At 40.8% G+C, this 19,869-nt stretch overlaps 1 protein-coding gene across 6 annotated transcripts in view; it reads right to left on the bottom strand.

Annotated features, from left to right (window-relative positions):
* The window catches only part of HDAC8 (histone deacetylase 8), a 307,901-nt gene that overhangs the window by 63,705 nt on the left and 224,327 nt on the right, over positions 1-19,869 (bottom strand). The gene's annotated exons all lie outside the window — the stretch shown is intronic.

The following is a 19,869-nucleotide window of genomic DNA, read 5'->3' on the forward strand; positions in this document are numbered from 1 at the left end:
TATTTTAAGAATATATTACCCAATATATCCAAAATATTATTTCAACATATAATCAATATAAAAATTATTAATGAGATCCTTTACATTCTATTTTTTTTTGTACTAAATCTGTAAAATCTCTGCAGTCTCAATTTGGACTAGCCACATTTGAAGCGCTAAATAGCATAGTTATAAACCCCTGTTACTCAAAGTGTGGTCCTTGGACTGGCAAAGTCCATTGCCTAGGAGCTTGTAAGAAAAGCAGTCTCAGGTCCTTCCCTGGATTTACTAAATCCTAATCTGCCTTTGGAGCCCTGGTGGTGCAGTGGTTAAAGAGCTTGGTTGCTAACCAAAAGGTCGATGGTTTGAATCCACCAGCCGCTACTTGGAAACCCTAAGGGGCAGTTCTACTCTGTCCTATAGGGTTGCTCTGAGTTGGATTCGACTGCATGGCAAAGGGGTTGGGGCTTTTTGTTTGTTTTACCGGCATTTAACAAGCCCTAGTGGTGGCGTGGTGTAGCGGTTAAGTGCTGCGGCTGCTAATGAAGGGTCAGCAGTTCAAATCCGCCAGGCGCTCCTTGGAAACTCTATGGTGCAGTTCTACTCTGTCCTGTACGGTCACTGTGAGTCGAAATCCGAGGGCGCTGGGTTTGGTTTTTTGTAGTGATTCACATGCATATTAAAGTTTGAGAAGCACAGCTCTACGCAGGTTAACCATACTACCTCTCTTTGGGATTATTCTTATATAAAATACAATGCTCTGGTTAGATTGCCATTCTATTCACTAGATCATGATTGAATTGTCTGGAAATCAATCAACTAAGATGACTGTGTGCCAGACCCTGTGCTTGGCACAGTGGGGGTTGCTGAGCTGAAAGAAGACATGGTCCCTGCTTTCTCACAGTTTACAATTGCCAGAGAATAACACACTGCACAAGAAATCCAGCCTTCTTCCTCACTAAAATCCTCTAAACAACTTCTCCATCTCAAATGTAAATGTGACAACTAGGCACTGGGTTGCTCAAGCAGGCATTCAACTCAAGAGGTTCAAGGGACAGAAATAAAACAGTTTCACTCCATTTGAAACTGGCTCACAGCAACGGTATGAAGCAAACACTCAAGCTTTAGGACATGAACTCAATGGGTTCTTCTGAAAGGGTAGCAACCCTGTGTTTGTATAACAGGAAAGTTATAACATTCATCATGCTCAGATTCAGGAACTGTGCACTCAAGTCAAGAGAAATCTGACAGTCTGATTTCCAGGTTCCAGTGACTTAGAATAGGAATTCCTATTTAAAGCAAAGAAAATAAGAAATGAGGAAGTGCCAGTCCTTGTTTCTGTGTGTAGGTGTTGACAAGCTATTAAATCATTAGGCTGTCCCTTGCCAGAAGCAGCAGAATAAATCTTGGAGGTTGACAAATGGTCAGCATCTCTGTGTGTGCCTCTACACTCAGAGGCACATACAAAGGGCACACTGTTTCCCTTGGTTTATCTCCTGGCTGTGCAAATATTTCATCTGACATTTGGATTGGATTCTGAGCTAGTTTCCCACCAAGCTGATGGTTTTTTAATCTGCTTTCATCAGCCTACAATAAACTGTCTAACCTGTCTACACAGTGCAGTGTACTCTGCCTACTGGCAAAGAGAACAAAAGAAACCAGGAGATCCCTGACATACTTTTCTCAGATGTCTGAAGACGAGAAATTGCACCCAAACTCTGCCCAAGCCAGAAACGCAGGCAGTGAGGCACTTGCCTCATCCCATTATACCAGCACCCATGAGCCCTCCCCAGATTAGGCCAGTGCCAGCAGGAGGTCACAACACAGAATTTGGGCCTGTCACCCTATTAAGACAGATCTTTGGCTCAGCATAATTGTGCCACTGCCAAAGATGAGGATGGCTGTAATCTCATGCATTCTGGGTTGTATTCATGCTGGCTTCTCTTCAGTTTCAGATGAGTTCCTTCAGTTATTTCAAATGTAGAAACCCTGTGATAACCTAAATCACAAATTACAGGCTCAGAAAACTTCTATACAGTCATACAAGAAAAGGAAATACTGATACATGCTACAACGTGGATGAGCATTAAAAGCATGATGCTAAGTGGGAGAAGCCAGTCATCAAAGCCCACACATTGTATGATTCCGTTTATATGAAATGTACAGAATAGACAAATAGAAAGACAGTAGATTAGTGGCTGCCAGGGGTTGGGGAGGACGGGGAATGGAGACTGACCGCTAATGGCCCCAGGGCTTCTTTTGAGAGGGATGAAAATGTTCTGGAATTAGATAGTGGTAATAGTTGCACAATTTTGTGAATATACTAAAAATCACTGAATTGTACACTTTAAATGGGTGAATTGAATGGTATGAGAATTATATCACAATAAAGTTTAAAAAATATTGAGGGTCATTAAATGATTTCCCCTCCCCCCCAAAATCAAGCTCATATAGCCCAATCTTCATATAGCTTTGTTATTCTGCATTCAATTTACATGAGAAGATGCAAAAGAAAGACACGCAAGAAAGGAAAGCTATAGGATGAGAAGAGCCTACCGTCCATTTATCTGCTATGAACTAGGCATTAGGGATACGGCCTGAGTAAAGCTGGCCCTTTCTGTTAAAAGCTTATGATGACACTGTTCCTAACATTGACCCTGAGGCTCTCTGGATTAATGAATTGTCTTCTGAATCATCTGAGACTGAAATGTGTTTATTACAATGTTAGCGTTAATTGTATGGCAATTTTATCGAAAATCGGGAATTCACAGATGATATGCTTCTCTGAAGGTTTCAATACCTACAGTGTTAAGTATACTGGATAATTTATACTAATAGTAAAGCAAAATATTTAAAGAATAAGGAAGGATGCAAACTTCCTGTTTCCCCAAGATGTTGTAAGCAAGTGTACTTAACAAAAATAGCCCAACCAGAAAGGTGACAGCACATACTTAGAGGTTTCCTCCTTTAAAAGGAATTGCTTTTGTGAATCTACACGCTTTATAGAGGTGGCCTTTTCCTTGTCTCAATGTAAATGAAGACATAGTCTGCTGCTGTTAGTGTGGGGAAAGCTGGTACAAAGGGACTCAATTGTTCATTTCTTCAGGCAGTGTGTTGAATGGTGAAATACCATTTGATATTTGGAGTCAGGAAGACCTGGGTTCAAATCCTAGCTTACACTTGAAAGAACTGAACTAGATTATATACAAAAAAAAGGAGATATCAAAAACAACATTGAATGAAAAGAGCAGGTTACCAAATGATCTGTACCTATGACACCATTTGTGTAAATTAAAAAAAAAAACCACTCATCCTCAGATTTCTAAATCTCACTTATGATCCTGTGTACACACACACACACAATATACTGGACAGATACAAATCAAATTCATGACAGCAGATGCCTTTGGAAAGCTGGGAGAGGAATATGCCTTGGGGTGACAGTCACAGAATATTCACTTTATCAGTAGCAATTTATTTTTTAAAGAAGACTTGAAGCTAAGACAACATTTTAACAAACTTCAATTCTGAGTTGTGGGAATATGTATTTTTTATATTCTTCTTTGCGACTAAACTATATTTTAAAAATAACAACAGCTAATGTTTACTGAGCACTTGCTGTGTGACAGGGACAGTTCTGAGTGTTTCACATGGGATGATTCATTAAATACTTACAACCACCCTATGAGGTAGGTACTACATTAGCTCCATTTTACAGATGAGGAAACTGAGGCACAGAGCACTTAAATAACTTGCCTGGGTCACATAGCTAGTAAGTGGTGGAGCTGGAATCCAAACCTGGGTGCATCTGGCTCCAGGAACCATGTTTTTACCCTGTACAGCCTCTACCCGTCTAAAAATTCTCAAAATCTAAACGAACAGCACAAAAACCGAATCCCTAAATGCAAAGTGCGGAAATGAACACAACGGGTGCAGTTGTTACCCAGACTGCTACATCTTCTTTCTTCTCTTTCCTAGAGGTGGGGGAGGTGAGGCATCTACACTGGAGGAGAGCTAGCTGTCTCAGACTAGAAGAGCACAGACGTCACCTCTCTCTCGAGGGAATCAAAAACAAAATATTCCTCTCCCCTGAAAAACCAAACCAAAAATAGGTAGAGCAAAATGAAACAGACTCGGTGAGGGGCATTACAGGGCACACATTCAATTTGAGGCTATGTGTGAGCTGGAGTTCACAAGAGTTAGCTAAGCCTAGTTTCTAGGCTACAAAAGGTTAGGGGTGGGGGTGGGGGTGGGGGAGGAGCTGGCAGCCAGGTAGAATGGAAGAGCGGGACTGGGAGGACAGAGAGGAACCGTTTGACTTTCTTCTAAGGCTGCTGCTCCCCCTGTAGAAAGAAGCAGATATCCGGTGCTTGAGGAGTGGGGTAGTAGGAGAAAAGAGAAGGATGGAGGAGGGTAGGGGTGTTTCTGTAGCTCTCTTCCTGCTGTAGCCTCTGGGTTTTGTAGAGTAATTCCCTCACTCCCTGGTGAAATCATCAAAGCGGCTCTCAGGCTCCAGGTAAATAACAGGCAGATACAGTGAGGTGGGAGGAGATGATGATTGCCGTTCTGGAAAAAGAGTCTGAAAGGCAAGAGCCAAGCCTCTGGGAAACAATGCTGAGAGGCTGTGTAGTACAATGGTGAAGAGGTCAGATTCCAGAGCCAGCCTGCCTGGATCTGAATCCTGGCTTTGCCATTTATTAACTCTGTCAACTTGGGCAAGCCACCTGTGGAATGGGGATAATGATAGAGTTGTTGTGAGGATGCAGATAAATAAATGCATCTAAAACACTTAGAACGGCGTTTGACACATAGTAGTCACTCTATGTTTGTTATTATCATTATTTCTGAGTAACTACTTGTTCCCAGGTACGGTGGTAGATATTGGGGATGGAAAGAAGAATCAAGACAGTTTTTGCTCTTGCCTTTAGTTTAGTTGGAGAGACAGATAAGTAAACAAATTACAATGCAATAGGATACATTCTCAGATAATTGTATGTGTCAGGTACTGTGGGATCTCAGAGAAAGGTGTGATTAACTATGGAGGGGAGGGGTGGCCAGGGAGGACTTCACAGACAGATAACATGGGAGTCGAAGCTTGAAAGAAGAGTAGGATTTCATCAGGCAGACAGGTGGGAGGAAGGAGATTCCTGGTAAAAGGAATATCTTGGTCAAAGGCATGGCTGCTAAGAATTTTGGACCTGTAAACTCTGGGAGGTTATGTGTGTGTGTGTGTGTGTATGTATGTTTAAAGCGGGGGGGAAAACGTGATTAAAGTTGAATTGTTAAAAATAACTGATATGGAGAATGGATTATGAATGGAAAAAACTGAAAGGCCAGAGACAAGTTGAGCTGAACTGATCCTCTCATCCCCACTGCACACCTGCTCCTCGTCCAGTGTTCCCTATATTGACCAACCATCCATTCAGCTGCCTAAGAAAGAACGCTGGAGTCCTATTTGACGCTCCCTCTCTTTCACCCCCTAAATCTTTCCATCAACAAGCCTCGTTGGTTCTTCCTCTAAATTGTGTTTAGAATCTAGACTATCACAACAGCCTCCTAACTGGTCTCTCTAGTTCCACTGGAGCCCCTATCTAATTCTTTGTCTACACAAATGCCAGAGTGATTAAACACACACACACACACACACACACCTATCTGATTTCAATTTTCCCTTGCTTGAAACCTTTTAATAGCTGCCCATTGTACTTGGTGCTCAGAATTCTAAGTTCTCGCTATGGCCTACAAGGTCCTACAATAATTGGCCCCCGCCTATCTCTCCAACCTCAGGTCCTGTCCCTGGATTTCCCAGCTCCAGACTTACTGTCTCTCCTTGATTCCTCCAAGGAGCGCTGCTCTATTCTTCCCGAGGCCATCACACAGGGCCTTTCCTCTGCTAGGAAGGCTCTTCTTCCCGGCTCTCAGAGGAGTTGCCTCCCCTCAGCCTTCAGAGCTCAGCTTTAATTTCCTCATTGAAGTCTCCCCCTGTGCTTCCCTGGCTTAGGACCCCTTTCCTTGTTGTGTGCTCTTGTGACTTCCTCTACTTCTACTCGGTAGCACTCACCACAATTGTATTTAAATATACAATTTGGTAATTAAATTGTTTAATGTTGCCCCTCCTGCTAAAATCTAAGCACTTAAGGCCAGGATTCATGTGTACCTTCTTTACTACTGGACTCCTGAGTGTGTGGCACAGTCTCAGCACACATTATTTCTTGAACAAATGAATAAGTGAATGAGACTATTCCAATGGTCCAGGCAAGAGCTGATGTAGGACAAACAACTCAATCAAAAAATGGCAAAGGATTTGAATAGCCATTTTACCAGAGAGGGTATACAAATGGCCAACAAATACATGGAAGGATACTCAGTTTCATTAGTCAATTGTTGTTGCGTGCGGTCTTGTCAATTCTGACTCACAGAGACCCTGTAGGACAGAGTAGAACTGCCCCATAGGGTTTCCAAGGAGCTGCTGGTGGATTCGAAGTGCTGACCCTTTGGTTAGCAGCCTGAGTTCTTAACCACTTCACCACCAGGGCTCCATTAGGGAGATGCAAATCAAAACCACAATGAGACAGTACCTCACCCCCACTAGAACGGATATGATTAAAAAAAAAAAGGATTTGGTGAGTAGCATCTGGGGTCTTAAAAGCTTGTGAGCAGCCATCTAAGATACATCTATTGGTTCCATCACATTCCGATCAAAGGAGAATGAAGAAAACCAAAGACACAAGGAAAATATTAGTCCAAAGGACTAATGGACCACATGAACCACAGCCTCCACAAGCCCGAGCCCAGGAGAACTAGATGGTGCCCTGCTACCACCACTGACTACAATGACAGGGATCACAATAGAGGGTCCAGGACACAGCGGAAGAAAAAGGTAGAACAAAATTCAAATTCACACACACAAAAAAAACAGACTTACTGGCCTCATAAAGGCTGGAGGAACCCTTGAGATTATGGCCCCCGGACACCCTGCTAACTCAGAACTGAAGCCACTCCTGAAGTCCACCTTTCAGCCAAAGATCAGACAGGCCTATACAACAAATGATAACACAGGTGAGGAACATGCTTCTTAGTTCAGTCAAGTATACCGGACCAAATGGGCAACAGCTGCCCAAAAGCAGAGACGAGAAGGCAGGAAGGGACAGGAAAACTGGACGAATGGACACAGAGAACCTGGGGTGGAAAGGGAAAGGGGGACAGTATTGACACGTTGTGGGGGTTGTAACAAATGCTGGGAAAAAAAGTCATGTATAAATTTTTGAATGAAAAACTAATTTGCGCTGTAAACTTTCACCTAAAATGCAATAAAATAAAATAAGAGGAAAATAACAGGTGTTGATGAGGATGTGGGGAAACTGGAACCCTCATCCATTGCTGGTGGAAAAGCAGAATGGTACAGCTGCTGTGGAAAACAGGTTGACGGTTCCTCAAAAAGTTAAACATAAAATTACCCTATGACCCAGCAATCCCAATCCTCAGTATATACCCCAAAGACTTGAAAGCAGGAACACAAACAGAAACTCGTGCACCAATGTTCACAACAGCACTACTCACAATACCTAAAAGGTGGAAACAACCCAAGCACCCAGCAGCGGACGAATGGATAAACAAAATGTGGTACCTACATACAACGGAGTATTACTCAGCCATAAAGGGAAATGAAGTCCTGATACATACTACAACATGGATGAGCCTTGAAAATGTAATGCTGAGTGAAATGTCATTCACAAAAGGACAAGTATTGTATGATCCCATTTATATATCTAGAATAGGCAAGTGTATAGAGATCAAAGTTTATTAGTGGTTACCAAGGGCAGGAGGGAGGGGGAGAGGAAGCATTATTGCTTAGAGGCCCTGAGTTTCTGTTAATGGTAGTGGAATAATTTGGAAAAGGATAGTGGTAATGGTTGCATATAGGGGTCCCTGGGTGACGTAAACAGTTAAGCACTCAACTACTAGACAAAAGGTTGGCAGTTCGAATCCACCTAAAGGTGCCTTAGAAGACGGGCCCAGCAGTCTGCTTCCAAAAGGTCACAGACTTTAAAACCCTATGGAGCACAGTTCTTCTACTCTGCACACATGGGTTGCCATGAGTCAAAATCAACTCTACTCGAAGGCAATGAACAACAACAATGGTTGTACAACATGATGAATGTAATCAATGTCACTGAATTATACACGTAAAAATTGTTGAATTGGCAAATGTTTTGTTATATATATTTTTACCACAGTAATAAAAAAGCTGATGTGGATATTAACTACAGCAGTGGCATTATGGTGACTAGAATATAATTTACAATTTTTGTCTAAAAAAAGCCTTAATGATTACACTACGCATTAGGATTTTAAAATCTTAGTCATGTTAGAAATAGTAAAACGTTTAATTAAGTAAAGAGAAGTTCACCCTTGAGGTCACAGCACTTACTTAGCTTTGCCTACATTATTTGTTATTTATACACTGTCTTGTGTGGTTTTCCCTTTTTGTTGGGTGCAGCTTCTGACTATTAGATTATACATTCCTAGAAGCCATGGATCATGTCTTTTAAATCACCAGAAGCACCTACAACCAAGTTGGGCACACAGTGGTAGTCGCCAAATGTAGCAAGAATGAATGTAATTGCACAGGGAAACATGCTGAGCGGTCAGAGCTAGGAAAGTCTACTGAGGCTTTGGAGTTGGTGTTTCTAAACTTAGTGTATTTCTCCCTCTCTATCCATTTGTTTCTTCAGCTAGGTTGTTTCTTCCCTCCCCTGTGACGTTTGGGTGAGGCTTACATATAATCCAGTGTTCTGAGAGCCTTTGTGAGGAAGCAGGGAGGCTAGATTTTTGAGTCAGGAAGATCTGGGTTCAAAATCTAGCCGTCTCACTAACACCGACCGGAGTACTGGCCTTGTGTTAGATGCTCTGTGAACATTGAGTGATTTGATCTGCGTATCCATCTTGCAAAGTAGGTATGAAGACCATCATTTTAGGGATGAGGAAACTGACCTTCTGAGAGACTGAGTATGTTGCCCAAAGCCATACTACTAGTAAGACTATCAGAAGCCCAAACTGTTCTTTCTATCATGCCAAGGGTTCCAAAAGAGAACAACGCTGAACGTCTAGAAAGAATAACCTCCTACACTGAATTTAACAAGAATTCATTTATCAGGGACAAAAGTTCTTGCCCTTCTTTGGGTAAACAGGAAGCGGCTACTCTAGTATTTAAGTAATGTAAGCACAGTCTGAATCAGATTTTCAAAAGAGCCCAGGACCCAGAAGAGAATATGAACCACTGCACTAGAGGGTGCCATGGGAGGCAGGAATGTAGCTAATTTACATCTGTATTCTTAGAGCCTAGCACAGCAGGCTCAAGGAGACACTGGCTCAAGGAGACAGTGACTGTTTGTGGATTGAATTTCCCCAGTGGAGCTCAGGGCTGAAAGACATTACATTCTATAACGTAGTATTGTGGTCACTAGAAAGGCTTCTCTATAGAGATGAGATCTGTGAGAGCCAGTCACGTAGCTACTAAGGTTTGGAACTGAAGAAGTGTGTTTTTGATAAGTTTTAGATTTATAATGAAATAAGATTCCCTGATGGTAATTCTCCCAAAGACTGGATCCAGACACCCAATAAAAGGGTTACAAGTGTGCTTGCATATAATTTGCAAATGGTTTATGTCTAACTATGTTCTCTGCCATCTATTCCCTGGTGATATTTCAAGGCAAAATTTTATTCCTACTCTAAAGGTTACTGCATAATTAATCAAAATAATAAAAATTTATCTTCTCTTTCTTAAAAAAAAAAAAAAAAAGGGCAGTACCACATTACACCGCAAAGGCTGTTGAAGGCAGGCAACTCGTATCTTTATTATTGCCATATAAAGTGAGCAATCATGTTTAGGCTCTATGATCAGATTTAAAATATGAAATATACGTATCCATATTAGCTAGTATCACCAAAGTTCCCAGAACACCAACCCCTATGTCGTCAGCAAGAGGACTGTCCTGTTCAAATGGCACTTTGTAAAAATTTCAGTTACATGGAGGACTCGAAGCAAGGCCAGTTTCCCCTGTTTCTCTTAAGCACAGTTAAGGCCCAGTGGCCGAGTCAGACTTCTCAAGAGTAGAGGAGGCTGGGGATGACAAGGAGCAGAACTCTGAACACTCATTCCTGGCTCACAGGCAGAAGTTTTGCTTTGTAAGCTGATCCCTGATAAAGTAATAATTTATATATGGAAAGACATATGGGACTTATCATTCAGCAAGCACTTATTGAGGTCCTGCTATGTGTAAGACACTAGATAAGCATCACAGGTTAATAAGGGCGAACTTTCAAATCTATCAGGTCTTCTCATTGCCTTAAAGTATCATGTCCAGTATTTAAAATGGGAATGTAATCATGAGAAAAAAATTGAAAGTCAACATTAGTACAGTTTGTATTTGCCTTCTCAAGTGACAGTGAAAAACGACTTTCCGATATGCTCTAATGAGCTTTTGCATATGCTGTTCCCTCTGCTTGGGATTGTCTTCCCCCTCTCCTGTCTGCCTGTTGAAATCTTACCCATCCTTTAAGATAAAGCTTAAATACCATCTCCTCTGTGAAACCTTTCTGATACCTCCTGAGAGAATCAATCACTCCCTTCTGTACACTCATAAAGCTCTTTCTAAGGACCTATACTCAAACTCCAATGTAATTATTTTTTTCTCACATGATACTCTGAGTTCCAGAAGGCAGGGAGCACCTATGATTCATCTTAGCATCCCCGGCACAATGCCTCGTATATAGCAATAGTCGGTAAGTGACTGCTGAAATTGCGTGGGCACTATGAAAAATAAATCTAATAATACATCTCAGAGAACTTACAGAAATCTAACAAGGCTTTACACATAATATGTGCTTAATGAAGATTTCCTGACTTCGAATATAGTAAAAATGGTGCTTCTTAGGTCAAGGCCATAGATAGCAATTTTTGCCAGCCCCTTAATGGTACCACAACAGCAGGCATCAAGCCCTACACAGACAGACATCCATGTGATGTTCTGGGCATTGAATAGCACACTTGCTCAAAACCATCACCCCACTGGCCTGTTGGAGGGTATGAAATGTCTTATTATTAGTCATTTCTTGGGGTTGAGGCATTTGCTCTGTACATAAGTTCCCTGTTGAATTGCTTTTGGACAGAGGAAAAATACATCAGAAGTCACCTCGAAGGACTACATCTTTCAGAGGCCCTATAGATTGTTCATGTCCCTTTTACTTTCAACCACAATCTGCAGTCCAGAGAGAATTCAGAACACAGAAAAAGGTCCCAAAAAGAGTCAAGATTGAGCACAATTTAAATTGTACTCTGTAATCAGAGGAGACAATCTCTACCAGTTCAGAGTTATACATTTTGCTGTTTGCAAAAAGCCCAGTGAGGCACAAATCCAAAAAGGTAACAAAATGAATAAACATTATTAAGATTTTTAAAATATCAAAGTACCAAAAAAGAAAAAAAAGAAAAATCCAAACTTTGGCTTTTAATCACAGCCATTTTCAAAATCCTACTCTCTTTTCTCTGGGTGTGGGGGAGTAAAACCCTTTTACTGTTCTAAAAAGAGATGTGTAGAATGAATCTCATTTTGCAGTTTTGTAGTTTAAAAGGTCTACGTTCATGGAAACTACACCTATCTTGTAGACCTTCAGGATATAATCACCAAAGACTTTTTTTTTTTTTTTGCCAACACAGGCACGCAATGGTCAATTACCCCAACATCAGGCAGTTAGGCAGACAGACACCAGCTAGGCAGACACCAGATTCCCTGAGCATTCTAGTTAAGAGCAATTGAGATTATCTTTCCCTAATTGTGTTTTGTGACTCATTGATTACTTAGGGAGTTCTAATTCAGTGTTAGGAGTTTAATAAATTAGAAGTACAAAGCTAAAATCTGTTGACTTAGCTGAAACAAAGAATAGTCTTGCTTTTCGAATCACTGCTAGTGCTATTTAAACAGTAAAAGAACCAAGAACCCAGAGATAAGCAAAGCTCCTCAGCATGATATTCTTCTACCTCCGTTAGCCTGGGGAGGGATGACAGAGAAGGACAATGCCAACGCAAACGAGTCGTACAAGGAAGAAAGAAAAGGAAGGCCAGAACAGTGAGTGAGAAGTTTTCTTCACTTAGACCACCACATTAAAACCAGATGTGTCTGAAGTGTTGGATGAGAAAGACTCACGTTACTGATAGCGTGAACAAACCCTTTGTGCTTTCCTCCCAATACAGTATTGTTACAGGGTGCTAGAGATGTCATTTTATTTCATTTCACATGTAGCACATTCTCAACGAGTTAAACCGTTTCTAATCTTGTGTAATTAGATAGGTCTCACTATATCCCTGAGTTGAAGGATTTTATGGGCTGCCTGGTTCTGTCTCCCTTTTGTGACAGCTTCTTTGGGGCTGGAAACTAACATTTGTTAACATTTCTTCCTTTTTGGCACCTGTCACCTAGATAGGGTCTGGGAAAAGGAGAATGGGGAGAAAAGAAATGCAACGTTCCTTTCTCCCCTATCCTGGTATTAGAGCCATCTACATTTCTTCGTAGGGATTACTTTGTTACGGAAGTGCTGTTAAGTACACACTCAGAGTAAACAATGGGCAGATGGATGAATGGAATGGTAAAGTTCTTGTTTTTGTCTTTAATTCTGTCACAAGTTTCAAGTTCTTTTGTTTTCTAAATGTAGAGCCCGAGTGAGTGCTAGCCAGAAACGGAAGCCCTTTAACGCAGCCCAAGGCTGCCCCAGGTGGACGCGGGCTTGGCTCTATGATCTCATCATTGAGTCCCTCTGGGCAGAGCCTCATCACTGTATACAGCGACTATATCATGACTGCCTTTGTCTTACTTCAGGGCAGAGTTGTGAGGGATCATCAGATATTTGACATCAGAGTCAAAGGCTATATAAACACAGGGGCTTCTACCTCAGCGCAGAAATAATAACAGCATTTTGAAAATGAGAGTTTTTCTTTCGAAAAGCTTTAAAGCTAACCTCTCCACCAAGAGCTTTCTTAGGGTCATTTCTTGACCATTCTATGACATCTTTGTGAGGTCAATGAGTGGCAAATGCTCTCCATGTGTAGACAGAGAAATCCAGAATTAAGGCCAATTTATGCTTTTATGCCTTGGGACTTGTGCATGATTGATTATATGCAGGACCTGACCTCTCACCACAAGATTCTGTGGTTTTTGTCCAATAATAAGAAAAGACAACTGATGGAGTGCAGTATACAACAGAAATGGGTGAGTGACAGGGCCACCTGATATCCACTAGTACTTTACAGTTTACAAATAGCTTTCAGAGTCACCCTTTCAGGGACAGGCAGTGTACACTCCTATTTCACCAAAGCAACTGGCCTACGGAAATAAGAGCCAGGGTGCTGGCACAGTCATGGAGGCCCTGAATTTCTCACGCTGGGGGTGGGGCAGCGTGTGGCTAAGCACTTCGCCTTCCAGGAATAGTAGGGCTCTGAAACTCCTCTGCAGACTGAATGGAACAGAGCTTAAGCCCAGGGTTCTCTTTGCATTCCATGTAGCAGTTTGTTCATGCTTTCACTACAGATCAGGCTCAAGAATTCCTCTGCCAGCTGAGAATCTGAATGTTGCTTTGGCTCTAAGACAGTATCTTATTTATTCACATAAATCCCCCTTCTCTTCTTGTCCCTGATGATTTTCACCCTAAAATGAACAGGGGGGCAAATTATGCGAGCATTTAGGTACTGGACTGCAGCCACCCTTGGCAATCTTTTGTTAATCTTTGAGATTCTCACCAGCACTGACTGAAGAACAGTGACTCACCCAGAGTCTCTTTTTTCCTTTAGAAAAGCAGTCCCTCCAAAGTGCTGCTAAGAAAAATAAAACAACAACAACAACTACAGTTCAAGGGGAAAAAAAGTGCTAAGAGCGGGGAAAAAAAGCTTGTTTTAAACAAGGCTAGGAGATTTAGAAGACGGACAGGGTGATTATTTGCAAGTGCTAAAAAAGTGCTTCATACCTTTTGGATTTCCTTTCAAGTTCTAAACTGAAGATTTAAATATCTTTTGTCCAGGGGAAGTTACAATATGAAGAAGTTGGATTACCTTAGCCCCAGCTCACCGCTTGAAACCCTGAGCATTTCTACAGCTCAGACCCCTAGCCAGAGAGGTGGAAGGGAGATAAAAATTGGGAAGGAAAAAAAGTGAGAAGCAGCTGGCGCAAATGCTCTCTAGCCCTTCCTTCATTCTAGTCAGTTGTATAGACAGCTGTACCTTTTATTTAACTTAGTCCATCCCCCAAATGACAAAACTCATTTCACTCACAGGAGTCTCTTCTGGTAGCTAATAGTAGGTGTTATAAAGGAAAAAAGTGTAGAAGTAAGGGAGTTATGTGGAGAAAATTTTTACTAAGAAAGCTCCCCCTCTCACACCAAAAAAGTGTGCATGGGGAAGGGCACATAAGGAGGGCTGTGTACAAAGAGATAGGAATCATTGCAACCAAGGGCAATCTGGAGGTGGGAGGACAGGCTGCACAGGCTTGAAGGACATTTTTTCTTATACTTCCATTTATATTTTAAGGCTAGTTGTGTAAATGGAAGTTTCTTACTTAAGAACAGCCATTTGTAGATGCACGTGGGTTTGTTTTTCCACACTTCCAGAGAGCCAACTCAGCAGTACTATCAACAGCTTGATCAATAGAGAGGAGCTTAATTATTTGCCAACCTGGAGTCTAGGAGTGTAAATATGCAAACTGTTTTTCCCTCAAGTGGAATTAGAATAGGAATCCTCGGCATTCAGGCTGGAAGCCACTTTGAAGTGCATTCTAGTTAAACTCTGAAGAGAACCAAGGAGGAATTTGAGCCCGGAGAAGGGAAATAAATTGCTCAGGGTCATATGAGCAAGTGGGAGACGCCATTAGAAAGAAACTCGTTCTCTCTTCTATTTGTCCAGTGTTTTCTGTCTACCCTCCAAGCCCCCACCCCACCTTCAGATACCCCAAATGTACCCACTGTGGCCGAGTCTATACATTCTTGTCCTGGCTTATTTCAATTGCTATCCCATGACAACGCTGGCAGGCTCAGTGATTGAGCACACCCTTGATAATATGAGAGGGAGCGCTTATTCTGGTACTCCTGACCTAGCTGGGGAAGAGCCACACTGCCATTTGTAGTCTACCATTGGCTCCATGGCCCTCAGGATGGATAAACCAGGGAGAACTGTGCCTTCAAAGGCAACACTACTGCTGCTGTGAAGGGATGCAGCTTCTTCACCTCTTCTGCAGGTCGTAGCCTGAAAGTCTCTGGAGAGAATTTTCTCTGTTCCTCATTAAAAAAAAAAAAAGATGTAATTGGTACATACAGAATTCTTAATATATGTGAGTTATATTTTGTATGTAACTTATACATCCCAAATACTTCATATGTAAGCTATGAAGCATAATACTAAAACAAATACCTGAGAACCCGCCATCCACCTTAAGAAATAGAACATTACCAGAACCATTGAAGCTTTCTGCATGCTTCTCACTACCCCACCACTCTGCCTTTCTCCCAGAGGTAACCACTATCATGCACTTAAAAAAAAAAAATCATTACCTTGTGGCAGTCATTGCTTAGGAAGCACTGAATTTCTGTTTCTGGTGATGGAAAATTTGGCAAAGGATATTGGTGATGGTTGCACATGATTCACTAAATTGTACACATGAAAGATGTTGAATTGGCAAATGTTGTGCTATATATAAGGCCCCTGGGTGGCGCAAACGGTTTGCTCTCAGTTAATAACCAAAACGCTGGCAGTTCGAATCCACCCAATGGTGCTGTTGTTGAAAACCCTCTAGAGAGCCGTTCTACTATGAAACACATGGAGTCACCATGAGTCAGAATCAACTCGACAGGAATGTTTTTTTTTTTTTTTTTTTGGAGTTATATGTATTTTTACAATAATAATAATAAAAAAATCATTCCCTTGCATTTCTTTACAGTCTTACCACATATATGAGTACCTCTAAACAATATACTTTTTAGTTTTGGTTTTGAACTATAAAAATTGGTGTCATATTAAATTTTTCTGCAGTTCGTTTTTACTCAAATTATCTATCTTAGAATTTTCTCATTGTTGCCTACAGGTGTGGTTCATTTGTTCTCATTGCTCCTTAGTATTTCATTGTGTAAGTATACCACAATATATCCCTACTACTATTGATGAACTTCTGTTGTTTTCCAGTTTTTTTTCCTATTCTGAACAGTGTTGTTATAAACTTTCTTTATGGTATACTTGTGCAAATTTTCTCTAAGGTCTCTTTCTGAAAGTGGAATCAATGAGTTGTCAAGTAGACATATGTTCAAATTTATTAGCTAATGCCAGATTGATTCCAAAATTGGTTGTACCAATATACACTCCCACCAGAAGTGTAAGTGTCCTACATCCTCATTAGCTGTTCATAGCAATCCTCTGGGACAGAGTAAAAACTGCCCCATAGGGCATCCAAGGCTGCAATCTTTGTAGAAGCAGACTGCCACATCTTACAAGGTGGCTGGTGGATTTGAACAGCCAACTTTTCAGTTAGCAGCCGAGTACTTAACTACTGTGCCACCAGGGTTCTTTCACTAATACTTACAAAAAAAATACTTAGTGTTGTTTAAATTACTTTTCCAATCTGGTGGATGTAAAATGGAATCTCATTTTTGTTTTCCCTACTCATTGTGGTTTTAATTTGCATTTCCCTGCTTCCTAATGAGGCTGAGCATCTTTTCATATTTTTTTTATTGGTTATTCACATTTCCTCTTCTGTGAAATGCTTATTTCATATCTGTTATGGGTTGATTTGTGTCCCACCCCCAGAAATGTTCAAGCCCTAACCCCTGATACTTGTGATCTCACTTGGAAATAGTGTCTGCAGTTGTAATTAGTTAACATGAGGTCATACTGGAGTAAGGTGAGCTCTAATCCAATATAACTGCTATCTTTATAAGAGAAGAGATATAGAGACACACACGGAGAACACCATGTGATGATGGAGGGAGAAGTCCATCGATAAACCAAGAAATACCAAGGAGTGCTGGCCACTACCGGAAGCTAGGAAGAGGCAAGGAAGGATTCCACCCAGTCTCAGAGGGAGACTTGCTGACACTTTGACTTCAGAGCTGTGAGAGAATAGATTTCTATTGTTATAAGCCACCCAGTTTGTGATACTTTCTTAACGGCAGTCTTAGGAAATGAATGCAATTTCTTCTGCCCATTTTTCTTCTGGATTGTCTGTTTTTTTTTTTCTGTACATGTATATAGAAGTTTGTGTAGTTTGCATACTAATGCATTGTCAATTATATGTGTGCCAAATATGTTCTTCCATTTTGTAGCTTTTCTTTTCACTTTATGGCATTTTTTGGTAAACAGAGGCACTTCATTTTAATGTAACTGAATTTATTAATTTTTCCTTTAGAGTTAGTGCTTTTCGTGTTTCTTTAAAGAAATTTTCCCTTATTCAAAGACCTTTTATTTCAAAGACCACAGAAAAATTCTCCTGTATTGGTGCTGCTTTAGGGGGGTGGGGGCGGTGGTTACTGGCATTTGGGGCAGGACAATTACTCTTTATGTGGGGCAGGCTTTCACACTGTAGGACACTTAGCATGCCTGGATTCTGAATACTAAATGCTTTTAGCAATCCTCTTGTCATTGTAACAATGCAAAACACCTCTATACATTTCCAAATGTTCCCGGGTTGGAGGTACTGCCAGTTGAGAACCACTGAACTATACTCAAACCTAAAAAGCTTCAAGCATTCAATACACCCAGAATTTGTGTTTGGTGTGAGGTAAGAATCTAATTTTATTTTTTCTTTATGGATAATCAAGTTTGCCAACATCGTTTATTAAAGAGTTCATTTGCAATAATAGCTGTCATACATCAAATTTCAGTATAGGTGTAGGTCTGTTTTTGGGTTCTTATTCTGTTCCACGGAAACCCAGGTGGCATAGTGGTTAAGTGCTATGGCTGCTAACCGAAAGGTTCAAACCTACCAGGTGCTCCTTGGAAACTCTATGGGGCAGTTCTCCTCAGTCCTATAAGGTCGCTATAGGGACGCTATGAGTCAGAATGGACTCCACGGCAACTGGTTTGGTCGGGTTTATTCTCTTCCCTTATGGGGTTGCTATGAGTTGGAATTGACTTGACGGCGGTGGGTTTTTGGGTTTCGTATTCTGTTCCGTTGGCCTATGTGTCAACTACTGCACCAATATTACACTGTTCTAAACAGTAAGTTTTTTCAACAAAATTTTAGTTATTTTGTTGTTGCTATGGAGAATATACACAGCAAAAATATGCCTACTCAGTTCATTCTTCAAGCTGTGTAGCCATTCTCATTCTCCTTTTCTGAGTTGTTCCTCGCCCATTAATACAAATTAGCTGCCCCCTAGGGGGCAGCTAATCATTTGAGTTGCTATTGTCAATGTGATTGCATATAGATAGCTCTTAAGAGCACAATGCTCAAGGCGGACATTCTTTACTGGTTGTTAAACTATTGTTTGGTTTTAAGAAGACTTCAGGGGATAGTTTTGTTTTAAGGTTTAAAGATTATTTCAGGGCAATAGTTTCAGGAGTTCATCCAGCCCCCATGGCTCTAGAATTCTGGAGTCCATGAGAATTTGAAATTATGCTCTTCATTTTTCCCCTTTTGATCAGGATTATCCTATGGAATCTTTGATCAACATGTTCAGTTATGGTAGCCAGGCACCATCCAGTTCTGGTCTCATGGCAAAGGAGGCAGTTGTTCATGGAGGCAATTAGCCACACATTCCATATTCTCCTATTCTTGACTCTCCTTCTTCTTCTGTTGTTCCAGGGGATTAGGGATCAATTATTGTGCCTTGGACAGTCGCTTGCAAGCTTTTAAGCCCCCAGGCACTATGTATCGAACTAGGAGGTAGAACAGAGGCACTAAACATGTTACTAGGCCAATTAACTGGGATGTCTCATGAAACCATGACCCTAAACTTCTAAACCAAGAAACCAGATTCCACGAGGTTTTTGGTTGTGCATAATCACCCTCAGCAGCTACTCCTTTTTTTTTTTTCTTTTGGTCATTGTTGTAAATATAGGCAGTCCCTGGATTATGAATGTGTTCTATTCCTAAATCTGACTTTAAGTTAAATTTGTACATAAGTTGGAACAGTTAGGTATGGTTCATATCTAACATCAGTCAAATATTTGTATCTTACTATTTATATAGTAATATAGTATATCTCTATGCATAAAAATCTTTAAAGAAACACTTCCAGATACACTAAAACATCTTTAACATAATAATACAGTAATGATAATAATAATAATATATTGATGCACATCACAAAGTGGTCATAAAGTAGCAACCATTTATTATTACAAACCATTGTATATACCTCAAATTTTTAATATAATAGGCTTGAAGTGGGTTGGTTTGTACTATGGGTTGTAGACGAGCTGGATATTTGTAACCCAGGGCTTGCCTGTATATCTATCACACAAATTTTGCCAATTCAACTCTATACGGGTGTACAACTTATTGACAGCAGTTACAATAACTGGCTGTGCAACCCTACCTTTAATCAAGGCACTATTTCCATTACCCTTAACCCTCCCTTTTCCCCTCTCTCCCACCCCTGGTAACTGATAATAAACTTTATTCTCTATACATTTTTCTTGTCTTTTATAGTGAGGTCATACAATATTTGTCCTTTTGCGATTGTCCTTTAATATTAGTGAGGTCATACAATATTGTCCTTTTGCTTACGTCACTCAACATAATGTCTTCAAGCTCCATCTATATTGTAGCATGTAGCAAGACTTCATTTCTTCTACTGACTGAGTAGTATTTCATTGTATGTATGTAGCACATTTTGTTTATCCATTCATCTGGTGAT

Source organism: Loxodonta africana, chromosome X (assembly GCF_030014295.1).
Source record: "Loxodonta africana isolate mLoxAfr1 chromosome X, mLoxAfr1.hap2, whole genome shotgun sequence".
Lineage (NCBI taxonomy): Eukaryota > Metazoa > Chordata > Mammalia > Proboscidea > Elephantidae > Loxodonta > Loxodonta africana.